General features: G+C 36.5%; 1 long non-coding RNA gene across 2 annotated transcripts; it reads left to right on the forward strand.

Moving 5' to 3' along the window:
- The first annotated feature begins 6,843 nt into the window (after positions 1 to 6,843).
- LOC144016279 (uncharacterized) lies at positions 6,844 to 10,893 on the forward strand. Of its 2 annotated transcripts, XR_013282878.1 has the most exons (4): positions 6,844 to 8,198; positions 8,543 to 8,707; positions 8,875 to 9,024; positions 9,758 to 10,893. It is a non-coding gene; the product is annotated as an uncharacterized LOC144016279 (long non-coding RNA). The 2 variants fall into 2 exon arrangements; XR_013282877.1 differs by lacking the exon at positions 8,875 to 9,024 and having other exon boundaries at positions 7,437 to 8,198.
- Positions 10,894 to 15,326: the final 4,433 nt, after the last annotated feature.

Consider the following 15,326-nt stretch of genomic DNA (forward strand, 5'->3'; position numbering starts at 1 on the left):
CTAAAACACATAAATAGAAAACTTTAAAAACATTTCAGAGTAAAGCAAAAGAAATAAGAGTACCATAGTTTTCGAAAACAATAACAGGGGAGAAAAACATGATTAAAAAATTTTTTTTTAGAAAACCTTAATGAAAGATATAGGGGGAAAGCAGTTTTTAACCTGGATTTAAAAGCATTTACACTCGGGGCTGACTTTACTTCTGTCGGCAGCTTCTTCCATTTGTGTGCAGCATAACAGCTAATGCAGCTTCACCATGTTTACTTTGAACTCTGGGCTCCACTAATTAACCAAGTCTGCAAATCAAGAGTCCTGCTTGGTTTATATTCAATCAGCATTTCTTTAACGTATTCAGGAACCAAACCAGTCATTTATTGGCCAGTAGCAGAATTTTGAAATCTATTCTACAGTGAGTTCGCAAACTCAGGCGAATACATCTTATACCGCTCCCGCGGGTTCGTTTGCAGCCGACCTTTTTGAGGTAGGACCAATCAGGTGTCTTTGTCAGCTCATCAGCTGTCACATTTACCAGCCTGCTTTTTCCCGGCATCAGCCCGACATGGATGTGGTGTTAGCCTGTGGCCAATGCTAGCTATGTAGCAATGTTCCCCGCCCGATACTCACCCACTTCATGTGCTAGTCTGTATGTCGTGTATTAATGTGTTCCTGTTTGCTGAGTTTTTTTCCCCTTCACTCCCAAATCAATACTGTGCACCCCTTACAGGAGCTCAGTCTTTCGACTAGCCCCCGCACACTCTTATGTATTTCTTTTCATCTGTGAAAACAGGGCGCTATAAAAGGCAACCTTGTGATACGATGACAAAGCTATCGCCATTCTGAATCGATGAGTTTTTCAGAGAATAGTTGTTAACTCATTCACTGCCTTTGACGGAAAAAGACGTCAAATGATGCAATGCATTTTTGCTGGGCTGGCAGTGAATGTGTTAATAAGGTTCCACAAACAAAACAAAAAAATGCAGGTTTGCAAATGATGAATTGTGACTATAGGCAGGTCTGGTGTTCACTCTACTGCTTCTAAACAGCTTTTATTGCCTCCATGGAGGTTAATAAGCTCTACAGTAATTAAATCAAGTATTGTAATATCGCAAGTTACATCATTTCAAAGTCATTATAACCAAGTTAATGACACATTCAAGACCAAGCATACAAAAATATCAATGAAAATGAATGTTAAAGGGGCCTTCAAATGAACACCAACGTAATACAATGGCCTTCTTTTGACCATGCCTCAAGCTGATAATTAGAACATTTTAATCAAATATAATTAGTGACTGGCTAAGGCAGCCCCTGTCTTTCAAATTTATTTTAATGTTCAATGCCAGTAAAGCTTTCAGCCTTCAATGATGTTAGAGTTTCCTTTTTTTTTTCTTTGAGTTACTGGGTTTTAATTCCAGGCACGATCATAAACAGCCAAATGAATTTTCTTCTCCAAGACGTAAGAGATGTCGTGCATCTGGCACAAAACTAAGTTCAAACTAAGTACAATGAAATGAATAAAGAAATAAATCTGATGGGAACATCAAGTAGCAAATGAACATTTAATAGTTATTTTGTGGATATGCATGAAATGCTCAAATACAAATTAGCGAATTAGCCCAACATGTAAATCTTAAGCCAAAAATAAAAAATATTCTGCTAGCAAAAGCAGCAATATAGCTAGCACTCACATAAATGGTTTTTACACCAATGTTACTTTAAAATGACAAAGAAAATAATTTTATGATAACTTAATATTTCTTCGCAAACATTAATACAATTATTGGCAAATTGTCCTGTCCAGGAACTACCGGTAAGTGATGTAGCACATTTACAGAATTCGATTCCCCCCCATTTTATGGCAACATAAGGTCCATTTCTTCACAAACTGTGTAGATACTAAAATACTGTGCACATTAGCCAGATATGCTAATATTGGCTATTGTGCTAGCCGAAGCAGCAATGCGGCAATTTTTACACCAGCATCACTATAAAATGACAATGCCAAAATAAGGTCTATTTCGCTTCAAACTAATACATTTACTACATTGGCAGCAAATTGTTTTGTAGATATGGACAAATGTGACTCGCTAAAAATGAGCTGGATAATTCTAAGGTTTCCAGTTTTGCTAGGAGAAGCAGTGACATAAGTGCAGATATTTACATTTTATGGTAAAATAAATGATGTTTCTTAACAAAATAAACACGTTTAGTTGATAAATGCTGTAGTTGATTGGAAATGGATGAAATGCACAATTTCTACAAGCTAATTCGCCAGTCAGGGTAATGTGAATTTTTAGAAACCCTGAATTGCTAACCAGCTTTCTTACAACATATATTAAATCATGAATAAATAACAAAATTAAACTGCTATTGTCACCCCATTATTAATAAACCTACAACTTTATTCTCGAGAGGTTCGGCGCCCGCGGACATAAATACTGACTCATTCATGCTCAAGCATTAGTTTTTAATCTATCAAATCCAGCAGTCATTCATATATAATTAGAATGGAGACTGTTAAGTTGCTTATGCAACAAGAAGTTGTATTAAACTGTACAGAGACTTGATACTGGACTGAAAACAAATGCTGTGTCTCTGAGCCAATTAACATGTCTGACAGACACTAATTAAACTAGATAACTAATTAACTATCCATCTGGACCTAGCCAATTAACATTACTAGCACCTATTTAAGACACATTTCTCATATCGGAGCCTGCACACAGTCGTCTATGTTTATATGCATGAAGTGTGATGGAAAATATGCAGATTGCACGTTTAAGCCCCGTGGTATTCGAGTTCACCAGTGTGTATGCATCCTCATGCCCTGGGCGCTAGCAGGAAACATTTCCATGGAAACAAAGCATGCTGACCTCGTCATGCAAAACCGCATCGGTCGTTGTATTGCTTATTAATTACATGGTACCTCCTAGCATCATCGAAAGTCATAAAACACTCAAGAGTAGTCTTGACCTTGACTCAGCCTGTGTTGTTACCACCAATTAAATATGTATTTACTGTCATTTACATTGTGAAACAGCAGTTACGCCATATAAATCTGATGCTATCGGCTAAGATGGCTCCTGCTGTCCCATGTATGTTAAACCTCAAGATCAAACAAATTTTCACAGTTATAACAGGGTGTAGAAAAATAACTAGTCTAAAGGCACATAATGATCTAATCACATGCTAGCTAGCTTGTGTGAGTTGTTCACCAAACATATTCACAAAGGTGACAAAAGTTCATTTATCTCCGCATTTAAAGTTGGATTCAATGATGTTTTCGAAAAGTGAAAGCCAAACATCTGTTTGTTACGTTTAAAAAAACTGCGCGTGCGTAAGACCATCCTACCAGCTCTCCTGCTCGTCTGCGGGAAACGCCTCTCAAATGTCGCTAACGTCCGAGCTCATCTTCGTCATCATCTTCATCAGTCTCTGCAGCCGGCCTCGTTTCATACGGATGTCCTCTTGCGGCTCTCAGCTATTTTCAAAGTACGCGATCAGCTCGGTGGAGCTACAACGATGATTGGCCGAATCCGAAGCTCACTATACGAACATGCAACAAACACTCGAAGTGCGCACGCGCAGTTAAGAACGAGCACGCACGACGTCGTTACGCAGATTGATTGACAGGACCGAGAAGCTATCGTTAAGATGATCCACCCGGAAGACGCTGCCACAAAAATATCCTTGAACCCGTCTTTAAGTATAAGTACATTTACTGTACTTGTATAAATAAAAGTAATGCAAGTAGAAGCTAGCTACTGCTGGCTATGCCATCAATAAGCTAACAATAACAACTGAAAAAATCCACCCTACCTGTAACTCTTTCTTCAGATTAGACAGAGACGTTTTGAACTTCCGAAACTTGTGTTTTTTAAGATTGCAAAAGACACAACACATTCGGGTCATGCCAGGGTTAAGTTTGGGTCATGCAAGGGTTATGTTTGGGTCGTGACTGTGAGGTCAAGTGTCTGTTTTGAACTGATGTAACCGTCATCTAGTTTCAATTGGTCTTAAGCTATGTGATGTCAGGAGCTATGTGATATAAAGAATCTTTAATCTCTTTATCTGGTCGACAGCCAATCCATGTCAGTCCTGTTACCCACATGTCTAACAACAGCCAATCTGATCGATTCACTGTCTATATAAGTTGTCTGAGAAATGTGTGTTTTTGTCGGATTATTCCTCTGTCCAGTTGGCCAATTGCTTCTCTCTTCCTCGATCCTTCTCGTTGTTTCTGGTCAAGTAATGTTAGTCCCACGCCTTTTGATGTTATGCGAAAAAAAGTGTTAAAACTTTTATTTGTGTCTGCGTTTTGGGATCCAAATCCAGAACATAACACATTATAATTGTCTTGCTTTTCCCAGTCTATTGTGTCGTAATCAACGCTCCCTGGTTCATGTTGCTCCGTGTGGCTGCTGTCCCAAATTATTTATTTATTTTTTTCTTTATTCGTCATCAAGATCTCACACAAACAATTAAGATTTTAAGCATGGTTGTTTTCTTGTCTCTAATTTAACTCTAATCCTAACCTCTACTTTAAATCTAACCCTATGGGAACTGAAACTATTTCCACCAAAATTCCAATCCCAATAGCAGACATAAGGCAAGGAAAGGCAAGGCAAGTTTATTTGTATTGCACATTTCATACACAAGGCAACTCAATGTGCTTTACACAAGGAAAGACAACACATAAGCATCAAGAAACAGTAGTTAACATTCAGAGGAAGAAAAATAAATGAAAATAGGTTACAAAATTTACTAAAAAGAAGATATAATAACAATCTTACAACATTATTCAACAAACTTTTAAACATTTAACATAATGAAGTTTAAAATAATAATAATAATAATAATAATAATAAACACTTAATTGAAGCTGTTTAAAAGTCCCTAATCAAAGGTATAAGAAAAAAGCAAAGTTTTTAACCTGGATTTAAAAGCATTTTCACTCGGGGCTGACTTCACTTCTGTTGGCAGCCTATTCCATCTGTGTGCAGCATAATAGCTAAATGCAGCTTCACCATGTTTGCTTCGAACTCTGGGTTCCACTAGTTGGCCCAAGTCTGTACATCTCAGAGCCCTGCTGGGTTTGTACTCAATCAGCATTTCTTGGATATATTCAGGACCCAAACCATTTAGTGATTTATAGACGAGTAGCAGAACTTTAAAATCGATTCTACAGCTGACTGGGAGCCAGTGTAAATCCTTAAGTACTGGAGTAATATGTTCTGATCTCTTTGTTTTGGTCAGAACTCGAGCTGCAGCGTTCTGAATGAGCTGCAATTGTCTCATATTCTTTTGAGAGAGTCCAGTCAGAAGACCGTTACAGTAATCTAGTCTGCTGGAGATAAAAGCATGGATAAGCTTCTCTTGGTCTGCTTGAAGCATGCAGTCCTTCAGTCTGGATATGTTTTTCAGCTGGTAAAAGGCTGTTTTAGTGATGAATTTAATATGATTGCTGAAGGTCAGATCTGAGTCTATTAGCCTTTCAATTCATTCTCAAAGGCCTTATCCCTAACCGAGATCCTTACCATAACCCCTAAACCTTAACGCATCCTCGACCTCAACCTCTTGCCCTGCCCTAGAATTGACCCTAACCGTAAAAGCTAAACTGTAAACCCAAACAAAGTGTGTACCCGTTTCAAATGAATCAATAAATAAAACATGTTTGATTCCATGTGAGTGACGCATGCTTCTGCGCACAAACACAAAACGTTCAAACATTTCCATTAACAAAGGAACACAAAATAAATACAAATGTCCTCCTCTCTCGCGGTGGTGCCGTAACCCGCTTATTAAGGCTAACAACAAAGGCGAGGGAGGGCAACCCGATGTTTCTATTTAACTTCATCAAGCTCCATTAAATGAGTGTTTCCACGCACACCATTGTCGACTTATTTTCTGCTGTCGTTTGCAGGACATTGCATAATATTTCAGGTAGATAAGGCTTGGATGGCAAAGGCTTTTGTGGATGTAGCAACATAATATATATGTATACTTCAGCAAATGTCAAAAAGTGATTTATGACCCCCAATAAAACAATGATTTATTGCACCCCCCCCCCCCCAATAAAACTTTATTACCCCCCCCAATAAAACCCCTTTGAAGTAAGCCCCGCCCCCTTCCGCTTTCTTAGCCAATCAGAAGCCGTTATTTTGAATTAAACCCCTACCCACTTGCCACCTTCTCAACCAATCAGAGGCCGGAAGCCAGCTCCTGTCAAAAATGATTGATGACATTCCACCCACCCCTCCCTCCCACCCTCTTCGTCTTAACCAATCAGAGATCGGAAACCACCCCCCTCATCGTCTTAACCAATCAGAGATCGGAAGCCAGCTCCTGTCAAAAATGATTGATGATATTCTGTTTCCCACAACATCAAACACGTTATCCGGTCCCCCCACCCTTCAACAAACACCCCCACCCGATTGTCTACCCCCGACCCCCCTTATCACCATGTTGGGCGGCAGGAAGCCCCCACCACCGCCCCCCTCTATCGGGTATGTGCGTGCGTGAATGTAAATTAGTACGAGGCTTACTTATTCGAGTTAAAGTGAATATTAAAAAAATGTTATCCATTTGTTTTATGTTTTTTAAATAAATAAAAGAGACTTACCGATGTTTCGGAATACGAGGGTTTTTTTCTTTTTTAAAAAATAAAATAAAAAAAAATAAAGTTTCTGTTTCTACCAATTTCTAACCGATGGAGAGGGGGGAAATATAGACGAAAAAATAGATTATTCGTGCGTAAAGGGCGGTTATTTAACCCATTTCAGAACCGCGTCCTTCTTTTTCCTCAGACTAAAAACTTGTGTTTGTAAAAAAAAAAGTCAAAGAAGGCCGGCTAGGGAGGTGTGACTCCCTCACGCCGTGGTAAACGGCGTCATCTAATGGGCAAAGGATGTTACAGCGTATGATTAAGAGAGGGAGCATTAAAGTTAGTCTACAAAAGTAAATTAGGGTATTAAAATGTTGATAATGAATGTAAAACCTAAAAATTTGATTCAAAGGTATTCAATTTGTAAATTATACAATTTGGATGACGGAACAATGTATGGCATTAGAGTAGCCTTTAAATATTAAGTAGGGTTAATTTTAAATTTTTGGCGACAGCAGATCGAAACTAGCATCATACTAAACCCCCCTGCAGCCATCTTTTTTTTAATGTTACTGAACACTATCCCTATATTAAACCAAACTTAACTCATTTTACGTTTTGGTTACAAATTGATACGTTTTATTTTTATATGGTATCTATTATAAGACGATGGATGCTAGAATTTGTACATTTTATATATACGTGATGTTTATAGGTATGCTTAGACGTGTATGTTTTTATTATTTTATGTTTATGATGTGTATAAGAGTACGCTGTTTTGGGAGGGATGGGAAAATTTGTTTACCTTTTTTTGTGTGTTTAAAAAAGATAATAATTGTACTAGTTTTTTTTTTTTAAAAATACTGATTTCGGGAGAGAATATGTAATCACAAACTCAGGCAGTTCCTGCCTGTGGACATTATTGGTCAGACGTCTGCTTCTTTTTAAAACTAAGAGAATTGAAAGCATGAAACTATGAGTTTCTTGATACGTTATTAGATTTATACTCTACTTAACCCTTAATCTTTAATCTTAAAGCCGATCTTTGCAACAATTTAACCAAAATCATCTTCTTATTAGGCCGTCAGGTCACACACGTTTTCGTTCAGTTTCGCTCCACTACCAGGGGTACTAAATAATCTTTACTTCATAAAATAGATTTATTAGTAGTAAGTAAGAATCCGTGGAGTTCAGCCTCTGAAAACCTGCCAATTTTGTGTTTTCGGTGGTGAAACCCCGGCACTATTTTGCGATGAGGCGCAGTGATCTCTCGTATGGGCGTAGTGCCATTAGGTCGGTAGCGGTGTGATTTAGGTCACATGAGCCAATCAGGTAGCTGCTGCTTTCTCCTCACCATAGCAACCGCATATCAAAAATGGCGACCACAACGTCGGAGAGCGAAAGGAGAAAAAAAGTTAGAAAGAAAGTGATGAAAAAACTTCGTTCCCGTTCAGATTTGCCCATCGCTTCAGCTGGCCCCGTTATTCCAGCCATCTGCATCATTTGTAAAAATAAATTTCAAAGTAGACTCGTCTGGGATTGGAAGGCACACGGAAGAGGGATCATCTCGCCAAAGCAGAAACATTGTCAGCAGGTATGTGCTACACACACGCGTGCCCATATCTGTTATTAATGTGACTGATATTTTGTATAGGGCTGAAAATAATTAGTTGCTAGGTTAAGTTTTAAGGCTATAGTTTATTAAAAAAGGCGAGCTGCTGAATGATTTATCGAGTGAATCCAACAGTTGTTACCAAACTCGAGTTACCTGTGCCCATCAGAGTCATAATATAGTCACAGCTACACAATCCCTTTTCCCCAAACTCTCTTTCATCAACCTCAACAAACACTTTACTTTACTTAAATCTGTGATGTGCATATACTGTAAAGAGGTGATGTGACAATAACACTTATAATGTAATTGTTTTTTGTCTAAAGGCGGGTTGGTTGCTGCAGGCCGCTGAGATGAAGAAAGACTGTTCCATTCTTCTGCATATTCAAGACAAAAGACTGTGTCACAATGGAGGTACAGTTTTGTTTCAGAGATTACACAAGGGTCTTAAAGTCAACAGCAACAGAAACAGCAACCAGGGACGAACAAATGTGAGTTGTTACATTGCACTATTTCATTGTCACTTTGCTAAAATTACACATTTCAAAAGTAAAGCATTGGTCAGCAATGTCACTTGTATTCTGTTTACATTTCGAGACAGCATTAATTAGAAAGCATGACTCTGCACATATTAAGTGAGTGTGTGTGTGTGTTTTAGACAACCCAATGCTGAGAGCTACAAATTCTTTTTGTGAACAAGTAATCCGTCAAAGGATTATAGTTGACAAAGATGTGATGAGAATGGACAAGTTAAGGGGTTTGTGAACAGTGTTAAGAAACACGGGGATCTTGATGCTTCAGACTACAGGTAACATATAAATCTTCATATTGAAACACATTATCTGAAATCTATGGGGAGAGATTTGTCTAAAATCTCACTGTTTCAGAGAAAAATAGTTTGCTGACAAGCTCAATTTAAGTTAAAAATAAATAAATAAATAAAATCGATTCTCTAAAAATGAAAACCGATTGGTTGTTAATTATTACATGCAAATGTGTTTTTTTGTCTTCTGTATTTATAATTGTTCTTTGACCAAGAAAGTATATAGGCCTATAGGTATATTTGTATTTCTTTCCAAATATACGATTATTCACTAGAATTTTGAGTAGGATATCCAAATACCAAAATATTCGATAGCTGCAGCACTAATAATACAAATTTTGAGTTGGGGCATGCCCACACGAGTTATTTTACCACACACCCATGTCAAAACTAGCTTACTGCACACACACTGCACCCCAACTTCAAATTTTTGCTAACGTAATAATAATAATAATAATAATAATAATAATATATTATACATTTTGTTGGATCCAAAAGCAACTTACATAATTATAGTTTCATATGATTGTAATTGGCTTATTTTCAAATGTTTAAATATTTCCTTGATTTGAACAAAATATAATTGTTTAGAATAATCTTGATTTCAATTATTACCAAAATAATTGTGATGAGTATTTTTTTCCACAATAGAGCAGCCCTAGTGTGATGTGAATATGTGCATCTTGTGCTCAACTTTCCCTTTAATTTTCTATTTCAGGCAGGATATACTGAAACGAAGATTGAGGTGTGATTTCCCCCAGCTGGTTTTTCACACCCCTTTCCAGCAACAACTCTGAAATGGTTTTTGTAGAGACATTATCAACAACTGACAAACTTTTAGACAGGGTACCTCACTCATCAGATACATCAACTACTGAGTCTACTGATGTAAGCCAAGTTTTTGTTGTTGTTTAAGTTTATAAGGTTTGTATATACGAATGCGCTGTGTGGAAACGGGTTTTAACATCTATCGTTTTTGTAATATTTAATAAACTAATAAATATACTGTTTTTTTTGTTTTTCTTAAACTGATTTATGAAAAGGACTTGTAATCGCAAACTCTTTTTTTAAAAGCAGTAACTGAATTAGGAGGTGGAGGGGCAATGTATTATGGGGATCATACTTTTTGAAATCTTTAAACTGTCGATTGTAAGAGTCTTCTATCTTGATGTTAGCCTTTTTATCTGAATATGTATGAATGAAATATCTTCTAATTATCAGCTCGGATTCTTTCAATGGATAGCCCTGTAACCCTTAGGTTAGTAGTTTTTTTAGAAAGTATCTGGGTATGAAATATGTTATGTTAGGAATATGGCGCGTACGTGAAGAAGGTACGTCTGGCTATGTATTTTATGTTTTTGAGTTGTTGTATATAAGATTGCGTTGTACATAAGAATTTTACCCCCTCTTACGTTTTTGATGTGTTATAAAACTAATAAATGTACTGATTTTTTTTTTTTTTTTTTTTTTAAAAGGATTAGGCTTAGAGAAGGTGTTTGTGGCACTCTCATGAGCAGAGTGCGCGAGTTGTTTTACCCCCCTCTGCAGATGCGTACACGTATAAAATGCTATTTTTCTGTTTCTAGTTTTGTTACCGCTAGTGCTATAATTTGTGTCTATACGATTTTATCGGATGTCTCTATGTATTTTTGTTGTAGTTTAAGTTTATGAGGTTTGTATATACGAAAGCGCTGCGCGGAAATGGGTTTTATCCTCTTATCGTTTTTGTAATATTTAAAAAAACTAATAAATATACTGTTTGTTTTTTTTGTTTTACTTAAACTGATTTATGAAAAGGACTTGTATTCGTAAACTTTTTTTTTTTTTTTTTCTAAAGCAGTAACTGATTTAGGAGGTGGACGGGGGAGGCTGGTACATGTGTGAAATGCGTGTGTAGGGTGTCAGTGTTTACTCCGAGGGGGCAGTAAAACAGTCTTTGAAAGCGATTGTCATACGATGCTTCGATCTGAAGTAGTCGCGTATAAATAATTTTATACATTCTTTTTAAAAAGAGAGAAATGTAGGTACGAATGTTCGAGCCTGTTAAAATGCAGCAAACTTTATACTTGATTTAGAAATTATTCTCTAATTTACTAGGGCATTGTATTGTGGGGGTCATACTTTTTGAAATCTCTAAGCTGGTGTTTGTAAGAGTCTTCTATCTTGATGTTAACCTTTTTATTTGATGATGTATGAATGAAATATCTTCTAATTATTACCATGGCTTCTATCAATGGATACCCTTGTAAGGCTTTAGGATTGTAGTTTTTTAGAAAGTATTCGGGTATGAAATATGTTATGTTCGGGACATGGTGCGTACGCGAAGAAGGTTGATGTAGTTTTATTTTTGTTTTGTTTACGATTTACTTTTTTTTTTAGGGGGATGTAGGCATCGTTTTAAGGTGCCAGGTGTATTTTGTGTAAATAATATATGGATACTTACTTTTTATTTTTGTTACCGATAGTGCTTTGTTTCGTGAAACCCTTTTGTTTTGTTTTGTTTCTTGTTTTTTTTAACTTACCCTTCGATGATAAATAAAACGTCTTTAGACTTATCGCTAGCGAAGATGTAGCACGTTTAGCATTCTAAATAGTTTTATCGCTGCACGACGTATTCGAACTAAGAGATCCCAAGTCTTTGTGAGTTTTTTTTTCTTTTAAATACCCATTGTTAAATTAGCCTATAAGATATTATTGAATATGATAGGCTGTAAGATTAGCTATACTAAATCACCCCTGGGTTTAAAACACAAAACTATGAGATTTAATCAGAGCGTAACAATCTACCGCGACGATCTTTTTTAATCTTAAAACCGCTCTTTGCAGCAATTTACCTAAATATATAGTGAACAAACGTGTATCTTGTATGACTAAGAGACATTTAACTTTTGATTGAACGATTTATTTTTTTCCTTACAAATCGCGCTTACTTTCCGATGATACGCGTAGGTAAACAATTTTTTACAAGCATGATTGTGAAATAACAGCTACTAAATTACTTAATTTGAATGAATAATATTTAAGACGTCTACCCATCTAACGCTTTAAAAACAGCGACATATTTCAGATAAAAATATTATTCGTACTATATTGTTTTTTTTTACAATAGTTTCCGAGTTCTCACAATAGATGTTCGATGATACTATTTTATGTTTTTCTTACCGGTATGATTAACTTGTATTACATTTATGACTTTTCTCTATTATCTTTGCATCGTTTTAAGGCGGCCGGTGTATTTTGTACAAATAATATATGGATACTTATTGATTTTTGATCAATTTTTACTCGTATATTTACCTACTTGTGCTTTTAGGCGTATGTTAGTTAGTTAGTTAGTTACATGTATATGAGTGCGTATTCTAACTTTCCCATTCACTTCTTGGTTCCATTCCATCACCCCTGTGAGACCGGACTCTTCTACTTAATATCACTAAAGTCTGTTCAAAAATCATTGGATACCCTGTCAGAGCCTTATCTTCCTTTTGTGACCGAATCCTGCTCGATCCGTTTCACTCACTTCATCGAATGTTTGAGTGGCTTCCCATCATCTCGGCAGGCTGAGACGCCCCACTCTGACGAACACAGCGGCGGAGAAGGAGGAGGACTACATTTGTCCCCAGATCACTAAAATCTCTTGAACAGTGACCCCCCTCCCGGGCCAAATTGCGACAGACTGACTGACTGACACGTAGCACTTTAGTGTGAAGCACGGAGCACTTTCTTTTGTTTGTTTTTTTATTGTTATTTATTATTTTTCGTATTTGTTTTTTTAAATGTTCATTGATTTCATGTTTTGTTTTTTTTAACTTCCCCTCGAGGACAAATAAAAGCGTTTTTGAATTGAATATTTAATTACTTGTGGTATTTTATTCATTTTTAAGTTATCTGGTTTACTTGGTATCATTTAAACTGTATGATGTATTTTATGTTAATAATATATGGATACTTATGTACACATCTACTTCTTATTTATTTCAGATCCGTTTTTATTCGTATATTTACCTACTTTTAGTTTACGATGGCTTAGACTGTTTGAATGCGCTGTATAAAATAAACTCGAATTGAGTTAGTTAGGTACTGTTTTTTTTTTGTTTGTTTTTTATAAAGTCAAATTATTACCTTTATGAAACTTTTTAGTTCTCCTTACGCTTTACTATGAAATGTTTCAAAATACTCGGTCCCTCCAAAACAAAGTAAAACAAAACGTGTTTATACATTTTTATTTTAAAAATTCTAGGCGTAACTTTGCCGAGTATTAATCGCCCGCTTGTATTTTTATTGAATGCGTACGTATACCGTTAAAATTTGTAATTAATATTTAACTACTCGATTCCCGTATTGACTAATTATTCGTGAGGCTAACGTTTTATAATTTAAAGTTATTCCGAGAGTTTACTCTTTAGCGACGTCTTTACACGCTTTAAACGTCGGCTTATACCCCTTGTGTCTTTACTGACGAATATTATCGTTAAATGTTTTATCCCGGATTAAAACAGGGGGGACTTATTCAAAGATGTTTTATTTTACGGTAAATGTTTTTATATTAGTCGCATATTGATTTTAATGTGCGAAGGAATCAAGGAGACTCTCTGACTTTCATTTTTTAAAAATCTGTTGTTTTAGCGCCACCAACCTTTTTTTTTGGTAAAAACCACGCCCCTGTGGGGGGGGTCTCGTGCTAATAAAGACCGCTCCCCCTTCGGGAAAAAAACCCCCTAACATCGCGAACGTTTGATAATCTTTGAGGAGATTCACTAGTGCCACCACCTCCGGGGGATCGAGTTAGAACGATCTGGACATCCCCACGACTCTCCAGAAGTATGCAGATTTTCAGCGAGCCGCCAAATCTTACAGCATCTAGTCCTGAGCGTTCGGACGTCGAAGAGGATGAGGCAAACGTAACCTTTATCGACGGACCCTACCGGAGTTCCAGCCCCATGACCGCTTGCAACTTATCCTCGACATCGTCTACGGCATCCATCTCGGTAAACTACTTTTGACGAATCGATGTAGCCTAATAACATCAATAATAATTAAAAAAAAAAAAGGAGGGTTACCCACGTTTATATTTACAGATGATAGACCCTATCGCTGAGGAAGAGGAGAATAACCCTCCGCCCGAAGTTTAATAGTTTTTTTAATTCCTATCCACGCATCCCTCGCCACTTCCTTGCTCCACCGGCGGTCTAAAACTCGATAAGAAAACAAACGACAAACATGATTTTAATCCATACAGATATATTTTTTATTTAGTTACACGGGACGTTAACAAAAAGACATGATATACATTGAAAAGCACCTCAAATAAAACATAGGGACGCACCTTGCTTTCAATAACAGTTTGGAAGTTTTTCATTTCATTTTTAGATTCAAAGACTCGTCGTTGTAATAATATTTAGCACAGTCAATAAACAATGTCATGACGGTCACCAAATGTCCCGCTTTAATATTATGGTTATACCAATTATTCAATACATATTCCATCGTGTTAGTCATGTTTACACGGTTCTTCAACAGTTTTGTTCTCAATGGATGTATGTAAAATGTGAAATTTCTCTACAATTATGCAAGCTTTCAAAAAAGATTCCCCCATCTCACACGTACCAATCAGCGATCAGATCTAGTTGTTCATGGCTCAGTCCTCCGTCCCAACAGTTATCGAGAACGATCTTAATTCTGTCTAACACCATACGCTCATGAACGTAGTCGTGTAGCACAAATTCTACGATGCGTTGGACTTCCTCGGTAGTCGTCTCACGATGGGTTATGGAATGGAACCAAGAAGTGAATGGGAAAGTTAGAATACGCACTCATATACATGTAACTAACTAACTAACTAACATACGCCTAAAAGCACAAGTAGGTAAATATACGAGTAAAAATTGATCAAAAATCAATAAGTATCCATATATTATTTGTACAAAATACACCGGCCGCCTTAAAACGATGCAAAGATAATAGAGAAAAGTCATAAATGTAATACAAGTTAATCATACCGGTAAGAAAAACATAAAATAGTATCATCGAACATCTATTGTGAGAACTCGGAAACTATTGTAAAAAAAAACAATATAGTACGAATAATATTTTTATCTGAAATATGTCGCTGTTTTTAAAGCGTTAGATGGGTAGACGTCTTAAATATTATTCATTCAAATTAAGTAATTTAGTAGCTGTTATTTCACAATCATGCTTGTAAAAAATTGTTTACCTACGCGTATCATCGGAAAGTAAGCGCGATTTGTAAGGAAAAAAATAAATCGTTCAATCAAAAGTTAAATGTCTCT

Source organism: Festucalex cinctus, chromosome 1 (assembly GCF_051991245.1).
Source record: "Festucalex cinctus isolate MCC-2025b chromosome 1, RoL_Fcin_1.0, whole genome shotgun sequence".
Classification (NCBI taxonomy): Eukaryota; Metazoa; Chordata; class Actinopteri; order Syngnathiformes; family Syngnathidae; genus Festucalex; species Festucalex cinctus.